At 46.3% G+C, this 12,271-nt stretch overlaps 1 pseudogene across 1 annotated transcript; it reads right to left on the bottom strand.

Moving 5' to 3' along the window:
* Positions 1–4,432: 4,432 nt before the first annotated feature.
* On the bottom strand, positions 4,433–9,251 carry LOC144695062 (interferon-induced protein with tetratricopeptide repeats 5-like; annotated as a pseudogene). Its single transcript, XR_013579855.1, has 2 exons — positions 9,015–9,251; positions 4,433–6,425 (listed from the first exon to the last, which is right to left on the bottom strand). The product of XR_013579855.1 is annotated as an interferon-induced protein with tetratricopeptide repeats 5-like (transcript).
* Between the last annotated feature and the right edge of the window lie 3,020 nt (positions 9,252–12,271).

Here is a 12,271-nt window from a genome sequence, read left to right as displayed (position 1 = left end):
GACAGCTGACTGCGAAACTTCAGTACAAAGGAAGAGAAATCTCTAAAGCTTTGTACATTCTCCAAAGCAAATGTTATTCACTGTTAAGCCGAAAAGGTTGCACAGATCTACAACTCATCTATGAAGTTGATGAACTCAGAAACCCAGAAAAACAGACACAGTTGTGAACAGAGACCCTACAATTATTTTGAGGTCTGGGGAAGCAGAAAACTGCCCATCACATCACATTGAGACCAGATGCAAAACCAGCGTGTTTATTCACCTCAAAGGATGTTCCACACCCACTTTTAATAAAAGCGACACAAGAAATTGAGTCAATGCTGCATCAAGGAGTCATCTCATCTTAACCAAACCCATAAGTTAGTGTACAACTCTCTCAGTGCTCCTGCTCTCGTTGTGCTCCTTCTTTCTCTGTGCTTCTGCTCTACTCATGCCCCTGCTCTCTCTGTGCACCTGCTCTCTCCGTGTGACTGCTCTCTCCGTGTGACTGCTCTCTCCATGCTCCTGCTCTCCTGGTGTTCCTGCTCTATCCAAGGCCCTGCTAACGCTCCGTGCCCCTGCTCTGTCTCTCCCTGCTCCTGCTCTGTCTCTCTCTCTGTGCTCCCGCTCTTTCCATGCTCTTCGTCTTTACATGCTCCTGCCCTCTGTCCTTGCTCCTGATATTTCTGTGCTCGTCTCTCTGTGCTCCTGCTCTCTCCATGCACCTGCACTCTCCGTGCTCCGGGTCTCTCCATGCTGATGCTTGCTCTGTGCTCCTGCTCTCTCCCTGCTCCTGCTCCCTCTCTGTGCTCCTGCCTAATCTCTGTGATCCTGATCTTTCTGTGCTCTTGCTATCTCCGTTTTCCTGCTCTCTCCATGTTCCTGATCTCTGTCCATGCTCCTGCTGTCCCTCCCTGCTCCTGCTCTCCCCATGCTCCTGTTGACTCCCCATGCTGCTGCTCTCTCTCCATGCTCCTGCTCTACCTCCATGCTCCTGCTCTTTCTCCATGCTCCTGCTCTCCCTCTCTGATCCTGCTGTCTCTGTGCTCCTGCTTTTTCCATGTTCCTGCTTTCTCTCTCTGTGTCCTCACTATCTCCGTGCTCCTGTACTCTCTCTGTGATTGAGCTCTCTCCGTACTCCTGCTCTCTCTCTGTGCTTGAGCTCTTTCCGTGCTCCTGCTCTCTCTCTGTGCTTGAGCTCTTTCCGTGCTCCTGCTCTCTCTTTGCTGCTGCTCTCTCCCTATGCTCCTGCTCTCTCTGTGCTCCTGGCCTCTCTGTGGTCCTGTTCTCTTCATGCTCCTACTCTCTCTTTCTGTGCTCCAGCTCATTTCGTGTTCCTGCTGTCTCCATGCACCTGCTCTCTCCTTTCTCCTGCTCTCTCCATGCTCCTGCTGTCTCTCTGTTGTACTGCTCCCTCCATGCCCCTGCTCTCTCCATACTTCTGCTCTCTCTGCACCCCTGCTCTCTCCATGCTCCTGCTCTCTTCCAGCTCCTACACTCACTGTGCTCCTGCTCTCCCGTTTTGTTACACCCTCCAAGCTCCTGCTTTCTCTGTGCTCTGCTCCACACCCCCCCATGCTTCTGCCCTATCGTGTTCCTGCTCTCTCCATGTTACTGCCTTTTCTCTTTGCTCCTGATCTTCATTTGCTCCTTCTCTCTCCATTCTCCTGCAGTCTCACTGTATTCTTGCTCTCTCCATGTTACTGCTCTCTTTCCGTGCTCCTGCTCTCCCCACGTTACAGGTCTCCCTCTGTACTCCTGCTCTGCTTGTGTTTCTGCTCTCTCTGTGCTCCTGCTCTTTCTGTGCTCCTGCTCTCTCCGTGCTCCTGCTCTGTCTGTGCTCCTGCTATCTCTGTGGTCTCACTCTCTCTGTGCTCCTGCTCTCTTTGTGCTCTTGCTCTCTCTCTGCTCCTGCTCTTTCTGTGTTCCTGATCTTTTTGTGCTCTTGCTCTCTCTCTGCTCCTGCTCTTTCCGTGCTCCTGCTCTATCTGTGCTCCTGCTCTCTCTGTGCTCCTGCTATCTCTGTGCTCTCTCTTTCTCTGTGCTCCTGCTCTCTCTGTGTTCCTGATCTATCTGTTCTCCTGCTCTCTCTCTACTCCTGCTGCCTCTGTGCTCCTGCTCTGCCCGTTCTCCAGCTTCCTATGCTCCTGCTCTCTACCTGCTCCTCTTCTTCCCATGCACCTGCTCTCTATCTCTCTGTCTCTGCACTCTTCATACTCCTGCTCCCACCATGCTCCTGCACCCCCTGTTCCCCTGCTCTCTCCAATTTTCTGCTCTCTCTGTGCTCCTGCACTCTCCATGCTCCAGCTCTCTCTCTCTGCTGCTGCTCTCTTCATTCTCCTGCTCTCTCTGTTTTCCTGCCCTCTCCATGCTCCTGATCTCACTCTTCTCCTGCTCTCTCCATGTTCCTGCACTCTCTGCACGCTGCTGCTGCCTCTCCATGCCCTGCTATCTCTCCATGTTCCTACTTGCCCCATGCACATGCTCCCTCCAAGCTCCTGCCCACTTCGTGCTCCTGGCCTGTCCGTTCTCCTGCTCTCTCTCTGTGATCCCGCTCTTTTCGTGCTCCTGTCTCTCCATGCTCCTGGTCTCTATATGCTCCTGCTGTCTCCGTGCTCCTGCTGTCTCCGTGCTCCTGCTGTCTCCGTGCTCCTGCTCTCTCTGTGTTCCTGCTCTCTCCATGCTCCTGCTCTCTCCCCGTGCTATTGCTCTGTCTGTGCTCCTGCTCTCTCTCTGCATTTGCTCTCCCTCTGCTCCTGCTCTCTCTTTCCTCCTGCTCTTTCCATACTTCCAGCAGATAAACAGGAACACCACCACCTGAAGGTCCCCTCCAAGCCACTTACCATCCTGACTTGGAAATGTATCATTATTCCTTGACAATTGCTGGGCCAAGTATTAGAACTCTCTCCTTAACATCACTGTGAGTCTACTTGCACCCCATGGACTGCAGTAGTTCAAGAAGGTGGCTCACCACCACCTTCTCAAGCGCCTTTAGGGATGGGCATTAAAAATGCTGGCCTGCCTGGTGACGCCCACGTCCTGTGAAAGAATAAAATAAAATTGCACTGTGATGATAGCAGAATTCCACCCTAATATTCTGGCCCTTCCGAGTTGCCAGCTGACCCTAATAGATCCTGGCAATTCAGACCTTTGTATCTGCAGCTTAATGTTTTAGTATTTTGAATCTATTTTAATTATTTTTATATCCTTTATCCTTCCATGCTCTATTACTTTTCCCTTCACTGAGGTGGTGACATTCTCCTTAAAACATTCTTTCCTGGGTGTTGTCCAAGCTGCTCTGTGTTGGCCAATGAGGGACTCAGATGGTTTGATGAAGAGTTGGTGAAGCTGACAAGTTCGGGGACAAGGAGACTCCCAGTGACAGAGGCTGAGATCTGAATGAAAGCTCGGGATGGGAGTGCGATCATCGCTCAGCAAATCCTCAGTGCAACAGAATCAAGCTGTTGATTTATTTGAAGGTTTTGCAGGGTGTACAGGGCGGTGGTGAGACCACATCTTGAACATTGTGAGCAGTTTTGGTCTCCTTATTTAGGTAAGGTTATAAATGCATTGAAGGCAGTTCAGAGGAGGTTTACGAGATTAATACCTGGAATGAGCTGGTTGTCTTATGAGGAAAGGTTAGACAGACTGGGCATGTTCCCACTGGAGTTTAGAACAGTGAGGGGTGAATTGATTGAAGTATATAAGATCCTGAATGGTATTGACAAGGTGGACTTGGAGAGGATGTTTCCTCTTGTCAGTAATTCCAGAATCCTGAAGATGTTGACTTATTAGTGGTACAGTCCCATAGGGACCAGACATCCTCCAATAAGTTTAAAGCAGTTTCCAACACTGCACATAACAGAAGCAAAACCTCCAGAGAAAGACTGACCTCTTCCAGGTGCTGCTTTTCCAGTAGGTCTAAGTAGGACATAAGGCCTCTCCCAATGTTAGCTTCTTCCAGCACCCGAATCCTCTGGTCCTTCCCAACTATTCCTCTCGCAATCTTCCCCTAATAGGACTATGATGATATCAAGCAGGCCGGGTGCCATGGTTCACCCCACAAACAACAGCTGTTAAATTTATTGCCAGTGTTAAAGGTTGGTCTGAACATTCCGTACAGAGCTGATGCAGTTGACCAGACTGTGAAGACCATTGTCAGCAGTAGCACAGATCAATGACAGAAATAAAATTGCAACTGCATTTTCCATTTGTTGGTTTTTTAATAGTCTCTGATATTACAGCAAATTAACATTTCCAGCTGAAAAATCTCTAACTGCAACTAGAAGCCTTTACTTTTTGACCATTTTAATCCATTTTTCTCTACTTTAACTGTAAGCCACGCAGTGGATTTTAAGCGCTCACATTGAAGAGGCTGAAAATCAGGGAGCGGCAGGCAGTTTGTTACTGAGAAATAGAGAGAAAGCTATCTTTCATGCGTTATTTCGGCCAACGAGTATGGAGGGAAAATCGCATTCATATAAATGGGGCAGTAATGTGCGTGGGAGCTGCACTCATGAATCTTCGTGCATTGACAAAATGATTGATTAGAATGAAAGCATTAACAGTTTATATTAAATAAGCCAGATGAGCAACTGCCAAACTTGTTCATAGGTCAGGTAGATTTTTTTCATTGTTTTCACTGATTTTAAAACAGATTTCTCACAGGCGAAGAACATGACTCTATTGAAATGCTTATTTTTCATGATAAAACCATTTTTGCTGTAGTAATGAAATGTATTAGGTTACCACTCTTCAATGTATCACTGATTATTTGTTATGCAAAAGAACAAAACACAATTCCATTTTAATACACTGGCTCAATACATTGGTTACCGGAATACTTCATCTTTGCAATTATACAACACAGTTCAGCAGTAACTTGAACTGTAATCTAATCAGCAGAATTTCAAGCATCATTATACCAAAGTTCCTAATTGGGACCAAAGTGGAAACGACTGCACTGTATTAAGCTTTAGCTGGGAACATCATTGTTGAGCTAGATAGAAAGACGTAATTCACAAAGAGCACTTAGATATTCTTCATTGTCACAATCAATCTCTAAGGCTTTTTCAAAACATTCAATAGCTTCACACTTCTCCCCATCCAGCTGGTGCATGAATCCAAGAAGACCAAAGGCCTTGCTGTTTTCTGGATTCCTGTCAATTTGTTTCATTGCAATCTTTCTCAAGTTTGTGCGACATATATGCCATCCCCTTGAGCCACTTCTGATTTTAAGTCCTTCCCGAAAATGGGTAATGGCATTTGATTCCGATGTTTTGTGATGCAGTTCAAATAACCCAATGTGTATATGTAATGCCTGTTTATTATCAGGATGAATACCCTCTAATTCCAGTAGTTTGCTGTAAATTTCCTCTGCTTTGCGATATTCTCCATTTATTGAGCAGGTGGCTACAAAATCTAGCTGTGCAATAACAAATGTTAATGGGCGAAGCTCAAATGCCTTTTCAAAATGGTACTTACATTGATTAATCAATTTAGCTTTCTGATGAAAAGCAGGATTGCGTGAGTTTCTGCTACATGGATTTTTGATCAGTGACATCAGCTTGATTTTGTAACACAAACCAACTTGGTGGTACAAGAAGGCAGAGTTGGGGGTAATTTCCAATGCTTTCTTCAACAGCTCCAAAGATTTTTCCACAGCTCCTTCTCTTCTCAAAAATTTTGCTGCATAACGAATCACATATGGGAGATCGGGGGACTTCTGCAATGCTTGTTCAACTAATGTGAAGGCTTCCTCCTTTTGCTTGAACTCTTGTAGTTTTAGAGCCAACAGCACCATGGCAACAGAATCATTGGGATCAAGCTCCAGCACACGTCTCAACTGCTTCATCGATTGGTTGGAATCAGCATTCTTTGGAGCACCAGAAAACCCCTCCAGACGAAACAGGACAATTGCATAGCCAGCATTCCATTCAATATTATCAGGGTCTTCCTCCAGAGCCTTTTCAAAACATTCCTTTGCCTCGTCATAATACTTACTGGTTGATATCAACAGTGACCAACCCTTCTCTCCATATACTTCAGGGATCATTGCTGTATAACGAGAGGCATTGTGAAATATTTTACAAATCCTCTCCAGCTTGTCAAGGTAGGACTGAGCCTCTGTCAGTTGTCCCATGTGATAATATACCCAGGCATAGTTTCCATAGGTGATGATGCTTCTTTTTTCAAATTCATTTTCATGATTCTCCCTCAGAAATCGTTCAGCTTCCTGTAAGTTTTGAATTGCCTCTTCATAGTTTCCTTGCAGACAGTTTACAAAAGCGAGTTGATTGTATGACCTGACTTGATACTTCACAGCAGTCTGTATTAAATCTTCTAATCTTTGCTTCATATCATCCAAGTCAATGTTTTCTTTCTGTGGGGCCCACGTGAAGTGACATTGAAGCTGACTGAGTTTTGCTTTCAAGGAATCCTTTTTGCTGCAAAAAAACACAAAACAAAACCTATTTTATGCATATATCACTCTGACATTGTTGGTGTTACAATATCAGTGTTGCAATGGTGCAAAGCCTGAATAGCTGAGTAGATGTGCGGGTCAGAGCAGGTGGATCTGGAACAATTCCATTGGAGTCTGACCTGCCCCACATCCCTCAGATAGAGGGAAAAACCATTGGAATGCAGTAATGCTCCAAGAGGCAAGCAAAAACTAACAACTGGCTGATGAGTGCTCGCTGAAATCTGAGATCACCCCTTAATAGGAACATAGACAAGAACATGTCCAACTATTCAATGAAATTACGGCTGATCCTTATGTCAACTCCACTATCCCTTGGTTCCATAACTCTTCATATCCCCGCCTAACAAATGTCTATCAATCTCACTTTTGAGATTTTCAATTGAACTTCCCTGGGAGAGAATGTTCTAGATTTCCATTACTCTTTGTGTAAAGAACATATGTATTACCTCGAGCTTTAAGCAACTGTAGCATAACTTGTACCCTTTGTACTCTAGCCATACTGAGATAAAGGCCAATAATGCATTAACATCTCTGATTATTTATTCTATTTGTCCACCAGATTTAGCAACTGTGTACATATCACCATTCAGACAATAATCTGATGGTTCTTAGCTTCAAAACGCAGAATCACATATTTCCTCCACTGAACTCTATCTGCCACTCACTTAATCCATCAATGTCCCTTGCCGTTTTCTAATCCTATCTGCACTATTTACTGTGCCACCCATCAAAGTGCCGTTAACAAGCTTGGACACATAGCCTTCTACTCCTTTATCCAAGTCATGGATATATAATTATAATGACAAGCTGAGCCTCAGCACTGATCTCTGCGGGTACCGCTAATCATTTTCTGCCTATTACAGTACACACCCATTACCCCAACTCTCTGTCTCCCACCTGCTAACCAATTAATTATCCTAGAAAGCTCCAAGACTTGCCTCAAGGTATTTCCAGATCCTGGGGTCCTACGTTCATTGCTTCCATACCTTAAAAATGACTCCACTCCCCATTTCTTCCAGCATTCTTTGCTCCCAGAAACTTACGCTTCCTCTTCTCACATGAAATTTGATTGACTTGGTTATCATAAATCAGTTCCCCTTCACGCCCACACCCCTCAAAATTTATGCATATCAATGTAAGACAGCATTCACTTGAAGACTCCTGAATGTGACTTTTATAAAAACGTACACACCATTTGGACAGTAATGACGTTTGCAACTAATAGCCCCACACTGCCACCCCCTGGAACTTAGCTGGGACTGCTGCATGCATTCTCACTGGGAGGGAGGGCTGTTCCCTGTTGGAGATAGAATGGGGAGAAAGGGTTGGATTTTTAATTGCCCATGGGGGAGAGGCAGTGTGCAGGTGTGCATTGAGAATCTCCTTTGAGGGGTGTGACTGGAGTCTGGTGCCTCTGGAATTCAATGTGATTTTCCATGGTGGGCTGGGGGAGTGGCGGCTGGGGCAGTAGGGAAAGCCTCCAATTAACTGGTTGTCGAGCTCATTTTTGAGCATATTTAGAGGCTTCTGAACAGCAGAATTTTTAACTGGGAGGAACATGCAGTGTCTGGGGCACATCAGAGAGTCATGGGGGCTAATGGTCAACACATTTAAGAAAGAGGGAATATTGCTCAGCTGCTCAGACAGTGACACAGAGTTGGCATTGCTGGTGCTGACAGGGTTGTATTTGTGAACAGTGAGTGCTGACACTCTTGCGAGAGATGTGAGGAAGCTGGCATCACCTGGGGAGCTGAGGTTGGCAAAGGAAGCCCTAAGGAACCAGTGCAGGCATAGATGGCATTGGGCTTTGTCACCAGTGATGGATTCCTTCGGGTCCAGGGGATCATCAGTTGGATCCACAGAGGCACCTGGGCACCAACAAACCAGCTAGTCAGATTCCTGTATAGAAAAGGCTTCCACTCGAGACTGAGTGTCCCGTTGGTCTGTGATCACAGGAAGCACATCTTGCCAGTCTGTGCTGGTTCCCAGGCAGCTACATTGATGCCTTTATCCTTGGAGGAATGTCAGGTGCTGCTTCTCTTCAGGACCCTGTGAGTGGTTACTGGGAGATAAGGGTTATTCTCAACAAAGCGCAGCAGCGAAGACAAGAGGGGCTGGAGTAACAAGCGCTGCTCGGAGGATTCCAAAGGCATCCAGGGGCGCCTCATTAGACCTGGCTGCAGCCTTTGTCCTCCTTCATTCCATAATTCGGTGTGTACCTCTTCCAACGCAATGTAGCGAAGTGCAAACCTGCTCCCCCATTGCCCGCATGTGAACTGGCTTTTTAAATAGTCTCGGTGAAACCGCGCCACATGGGTCCGCTTCACTCCCATCTAACAGGCACTGAAAATATGAAACTCGGAAGTAAAATGATGAGGAATCCCTGTAGACATCAGTCATTCTCACATCCACTATAGTGTGTGTCATGACCCGCTGTCTCCCACCCTGCCCCCAAGTCCTGTCTCCCCATTAATATTGGGACATCACTGTCACGATTATTTAACAAGCCAAGGCATGTAATCATGCTGTGTAAAGTGTTGCGATCACTAACCTCATGATGCTGATCTGGGTTGTACCGAGTTTGATTGCAGGTAGCCGCTCAGTGAAACACTGGATAAAACTTGGCTCCTCAGATATTTTTATAGCTTCGGGAATCACATGATTTCGAGGAATTGCTGCTTGAAAGTGAAAGTGGAAATTGAAACTGGAAAGTGAATCTTGACCACAGCCTTTTCCTCAAATGATTATAGAAACCGCCCATTCCTCAAAACCTGGGAGATAAAATCGCGACGGGGGAGTTCGGGCGGGGCAGGGGGGAATTGTAGCGGTTTGTGCCTGGTTGTCAGTGAAGAACATTCCTGCTTGTGCTCAGGGTTAAAATTGGAGCTAAGAATGGTTTCCCAAGGCCATGAGTGTCATGAACTCCTTCTTGTTGACATTTTCGAGCGCATCACCTCCAGGCCCTTGCACCTCATTCACTACAACAAGCGCCACACCATCTCAGCCAGGGAGATCCAGATCACCGTCCGCTTCATGCTGCCAGGGGAACTGGCCAAACACACCGTCTCCGAGGGCACAAAAGCAGTCACCAAATATACCAACTCCGCTTAGGTCGATCATTCTAAAGATTATAAACTCTCCGCCTGCTGCTCAGTGGCATCTCCAGTATTGACTATCGCCACAGACAGCAGCCACCGTGTGGAACTGTTGTTTATCGGGAGGCCAGAATTGTGGGAGCTCTGAAATCGGGGAATGGGGCGCTTCTCAAATGGGGAGGGGGGCGTCTCTATGAAATCCGGTGGTCTCTGATATTGTGGTGATGCTGAGGTTAAGGGGCATGACTGACTCAAGGAGAATGGAGGCTTAGGAGGAGAGATAGGAATGAGGGCTTGGGGTGAGAGGGAGACTGGAGACTTGGGAGAGATGGAGATTGGGGAATGGTGGAGAGAGGGTGATCCGCCTCTTCCCTATGGAAACCTGCCCCCTCCTCTCAAACTCTTGGGCCATGGCCTCTGGAGAACCTTCCCAGAAGGAAAAAACAGTTTGGACCAGAACTCTTATTTCCCAGTTTTACTGGTGTTCCATTTTAAGGTAAACAAGAGCAGTTCAGAGCAGTATTCTTATTCCCCAGGTTTTACTGTTTTTTTCCTTCTGGGTTGGAGTGCTCTCTCTCTCTCTCTGTCAGAGTGGCACTCAGAATCACACAGCGCAGAAGAGGCCCTTTGGCCCATCAAGTCTGCACCAACACGTGAGAAACACCTAACCTACCTACCTAATCCCATTTACCAGACCTTGACCCATAGCCTTGAACGTTATGACGTGTCAAGTGCTCATCCTGGTACTTTTTAGAGGATATGAGGCAACCTGCCTCCACCACCCTCCCTGGCAGTGCATTCCAGACCGTCACCACCCTCTGGGTAGAAACGTTTTTCCTCAGATACGCCCTAAACCTCCTGCCCCTCACCTTGAATTTGTGTCCCCTCATGAGGAATTAGAAATTTGGGTCAGCGCCCCTGCTATCCTACCCTGCCTCCCTCACCCGTCTGGGACACAAATCATCCGGACCTGGAGATTTGTCCAATTTTAAACCTGCGAACATCTCCAATATCTTATCACTCCGTAAAACAATTTGCTCAAGAACCTCGCAGTCTCTCACCCCGAGTTCCATACCTTCATCCTCATTCTCGTGGGTGAAGCTGGATGTGAAGTATTCTTTCAACACTCTAGCGATGTCCTCTGGTTCCACCCATTGATTGTTCCCTTGGTCCCTAGTGGGCCCTACTCCTTCCCTGGTTATTCACTTCCCATTGGTATAGAATATCTTGGGATTTCCCCTACTTATATCAGCCAGAGCTTTCTCATATCCCCGCTTTGCTTTCTTAATTGCTTTCTTAAGCTCCACCCTGCACTTTCTGTACTCCGCTGATTTTCTCCGCTTGTACCTGCTAAAGGCCTCTCTTTTCTTTCTCATAGTATCCTGAATATCTCTGGCCATGCATGGTTCTCTGGGCTTGTTACTCCTTTCTATCACCCTTGAGGGAACATGCTGAGCCTGTACCCTCCCCATTTCCTTTTTGAATGTCCCCCACTGCTCTTCTGTAGATTTCCCCACAAGCAGCAGTCTACCTTGGCCAGATCCTGCCTTATTTTACTAAAATCTGCTCTCCCCCAATCCAAAACATTTTTTTGCAACTTGTCTATTTCTTTGTCCATAACAAGCTTAAATTGTACCATGTTGTGGTCGCTATCACTAAAATGCTCCCCCACAACCACCTCAGCCACCTGTCCGGCTTCATTCCCCATAATTAGGTCCAGCACTGCACTGTCCCTTGTTGGACCCTCTACATATTGACCAAAAAAGTTCTCCTGTACACATTTCAAGAAATCCACTCCATCCAAGCCCTTAACACTTTCTCTATCCCAATGAATTTTGGGAAAGTTGAAATCACCTCATATAATTACGCTATTGTTATTGTTATTACATATCTCTGTGAATTGTGCACATATTTGCTCCTCAATTTCCCACCCACTACCTGGGGGTCTATAATAAACACCTAACAATGTGCCTCTTTTTTATTCCTAAGGTCTACCCACAAAGCTTCATTCAATGCCCCCTCCAAGATATCATCTCTTCTTACTGCAGTAAATGACTCCTTAACTAATAATGCAATGCCTCCTCCTCTTTTACCCCCTCCCCTGTCTCGCCTGAAGATTCTATATCCCGGAATGTTGAGCTGCCAACCCTGCCCTTCCCTCAACCACGTCTCTGTGATGGCTACTATATCATAATTCCACTTGTCAATTCTCAACCTTAACTCACCCGTTTTACCTATAATACTCCTGGCATTAAAGTAGGGGCCATCCAGCCTTGCCTTGCTCCCTTGAAACGTAATGCATCTGTATTCCCTCTGACTTGATTGTTTTACTGTATTATGATGTGTCCCGATTGATGGGTCTTCTTCTCTGCACCAAAGAATTTCAGATTCTATCCCACCCGCAGCTGCAGCCTGAGGACACCTCCACTGTTAAGCAGAGCAGGGTTGCTGTACAGTGTTTTACCCAGGTGATCCTGGCTCTCAGCTTGTGCAGTTTCGGGGGATTTGTGTTCTGTTTTCAGGTTGAATATCACCAGGTTATAGGATTATTATTTGTTACAGGGTATCGGGGCATTATACCGACTATTAGCAGTTGTAAATGGACTATCAGGGAGCTGTGGTATTATATTGGTAGATATGAGGGGAATCAGAGTGTTTTCAGTATTACTATTGCTAATTTAGTGATTTACGATTGTTTGAATCAAAGTTCCTT

Source organism: Cetorhinus maximus, chromosome 20 (assembly GCF_964194155.1).
Source record: "Cetorhinus maximus chromosome 20, sCetMax3.hap1.1, whole genome shotgun sequence".
Classification (NCBI taxonomy): domain Eukaryota; kingdom Metazoa; phylum Chordata; class Chondrichthyes; order Lamniformes; family Cetorhinidae; genus Cetorhinus; species Cetorhinus maximus.
The sequence above is the reverse complement of the archived record's forward strand: the minus strand, read 5'-3'. Positions and strand labels throughout refer to the sequence as shown.